Raw genomic sequence first — 3,664 nt, 5'->3', positions numbered from 1 at the left:
CCAAACCCAAACCCAAACCCAACCCAAACCCAAACCCAAACCCAAACCCAAACCCAAACCCAACCCAAACCCAAACCCAAACCCAAACCCAAACCCAAACCCAAACCCAAACCCAAACCCAAACCCAAACCCAAACCCAAACCCTGTCAACTGACCTATACTAACACTGAAGATAGAAATCTTTTCCACTTCAATTCACTTCTAATACATCTATACATGATAATTAAATATATCTATTTGATTTTGAAGATCATCCATATCATACATGGTACTTGGCTGATCTACTTGACACCTACAGGGATGTGACAATTACATCCACTATACAGATCATCATGAAACTGATACAGTACCTTACTAGTGGTGTACAAACACTAGTATATCAGTTTCAAGACAATATGAAATCATCCAACATGTCAGGAGTGTAATCATGAGAATTATGAATGTCAAAATAGTCAAATGATATTAATTTTAAAATATTTCAATTATAATATCATATATAGATCAATAAATCATGGTATATCAATAATTGGTATTGAATTTCATATCAATTCATTCAAACCTTAATGACCTATCCTTAGATGACCAACGCAATTTTAAACTATCATGAATCATATAACTGTTGATACCATTGTGTTCACAATTGAAAATCTAGTCGATTGATATTAGTTTCATTAATTGGTCATATATATATGGTCAATTAGAGTATCTCAAAGTCAATTTTGAAAAACTAAGAGTTGCTATATATGATATCTATTAAATCATATTTAAATATCAAAACTTATATCAAAATGCTTCAAATTACATATATAACATGATACAATTGAAATAAATATCATATCACATATTAAATATTGAGATAGTCAATTAAGGTACCTCAATAGGGAAGTACCCTAAGGACAATGAGATTCATTACCAAATTGATACAATATGTTATTAACATCATATAATGAGGTTCTTATCAATTTCATATCATTTGGACTTCATTCACTTTTCATGTCATTTAACCATGTCAGCAACTACTCATGACAATATGACAAGTCAATACCAAGAAGTACAACAAGATAGAATATCATACCACTACTCTTATAAATGATATTGGTAACGTTTCTGAGTGATAGAAATCAATATCTATATAAATGGGATATCTGTCAAGCTAGTGGTCCAATTGATCAAAGGTAACATTCTTACATGTCATAAATGGTAAGAATCACTTCCAATTCATTACTATCGTGTTATAATCATCTAATACTATCATAATATCAATTTAGGAATGATTTCAATATCATCTTAGACAGTTGTCATATGGCAAAGTCACTACCTTAGTGAACTATCCATGTCATTAAGAAATGTCAAAAATCAAATATTTCAATCATATATTCATATAAACATCAATTAGAGTCAATAATATCAGTTTCATGATATATAATCAATAATTGGTATTATGGCAATATTTCTATTGAGATTAGACATTGCAACATTTCCCAAATTGATAATATAGGATATAAAACCATGATACCAATTATTTGTCGATAAAATGCATATATATACGATATTATCAAATAAAATATATGGGTCCCTATTGAAAGTGTTTACCTGGTAAATAGTAAGCGTAACTTCCCCTACTCTCATCCTAATTGGTTATCTCCCTAAATATATGATAGATTTCAATTATTTCAATTACATATCATAAAATACGATAATTAGACATGTATCAATGAGTGGAATTAAGTCATGTAAGATATTCATCCTTCAATAACCGATATTGTCAATTTCACACAAGTAGACTTCCTACAGTCTGAATATGGATCAAATAATAATTATTTCAATTATATATGATTATATTTGATATTTACTAAAATATTAACAAGTTTAATAAATTGGTATAGTGTTTCCATAGTATGGCTCAATATCTTGGTCAATTAAGGTAGAATGAGTACAGTATACTAAGGATATCATATATTATACTTCCAACACTTCTACAATGTGAATATCATCATTATACATCATATATATGAGATTAGTGATGATTGTAATAACATTCATATTATAGTACAATAAATGTTGAAAAGTTAATTTTTAGACATGTTGTAACTTATTAAATACACCGATTCAACATGATTAATTCATAATATCATCTATTCATATATATATCTACAATATACTAAAATTTACATTTCAACCCAACTTTGAAATTTTAGACCTACTAGGGTAAATATCTTAATATTTCAGGAAGTGCCTTATTATTTTTGAACGCAATGATATTTTTCAAATTTATTTGCGAATATAGTCAACTCATATTTATATCTACTACATATATTTAATCCAGACCGGCGATCTCCATATTCATAGAGTAATACCGGGAAAACCTAACTTTTATTTTATCAGAGTTGATTATCTCTATAACTACTTTGAGATATGACTGCTTCGTTACAATATAAGCTTTTTATTTATATTTGAATGACATATATGAAATTCAGATACTCAATATTGGCCGTTCGTTAGTCGTCGATGGGTTTTCGTCTAACCCAAACCCAAACCCAAACCAAAATCTTCACTAAGTAATCTCTTAAATAACCCAAATAAATCAACTCTGAATCCTAACCAAACCCACTAGAATTGAATTCAATATGATAATAATAACAATCTGTCAAATTGTCACATTTCAACATATAGATTATATACCATCTCAGTCAGTTTACAAAATATAATACAAGTATCTAATATGAATACACTTCCCTTCATGAGGAGAACAATCTGAGAAAGTTTCATATTCATGGCTCAATATCTTCAAGTCATCTAAGGAACATCTAAGGTAATGAATAGGGAAGTATCTTAATTCCAAAATTAAATTTTACCATCATATCATAATCATTGAACAATGAATTATTTATGCAACAATAATATATTCAATTGTCATATTCATGTCAGTAATCAGTGAAGGTGACACTTCTTCAGCCTTAGTATACACATCTCAATATGTAGACAGTCAATTCCACTGAAACTTGAAATATTACCTATCTAGATGATATAATGATGACTCTTCATAGTTACATGCATGTGTAATTGAATGTTGACACTTTTCATCTTGTTATATTTATAGAGATGGTATCCAACAGAGTCAGTTCACGATATTAAATATTGAAACTCATACTGTATGGCATGTTTGATGTATAGAACGGTTTTTTATTGAATGTAATCGGTTTGAAATAATTTGATGAAATTGACACTGTCTAGTCACCACTACATGACAAATAGACCATAGTTTACATTCCATCTCAGTCATTTCAACGAGTTATTGATTAATTCCACCACCATTATGTTTCTCATACATTGTAGTACAGTTTATATTTCAAGAGTGATTTCTGGCTACTATATATGGTCTTTGATTAAATTTAAAAATAGACTGCCGTTAATTACTGGAATAATAATTCAAAGCTTGTTGATCAAGCTATTGATTGAAATCAAACCGATTATTGAATATTGATCATTGAATTGGTGAATAATCACTCTTGATAATGTTACTTATTCATATTGCATTCAAATCAACCTGATTCAATCTACAAAGGTTGGTAGTTGCACCACTTCGTGGCGAAACTACCCATCCACGATGAATCAACATGTGATTCACTTCCATTCAACTCAATTTGACCGTTATAATCAATAA

This window comes from Naegleria gruberi (genome assembly GCF_000004985.1).
Source record: "Naegleria gruberi genomic scaffold NAEGRscaffold_58, whole genome shotgun sequence".
NCBI classification, from domain to species: Eukaryota; Heterolobosea; class Eutetramitea; order Acrasida; family Naegleriidae; genus Naegleria; species Naegleria gruberi.
Note: the sequence above shows the minus strand (reverse complement) of the source record.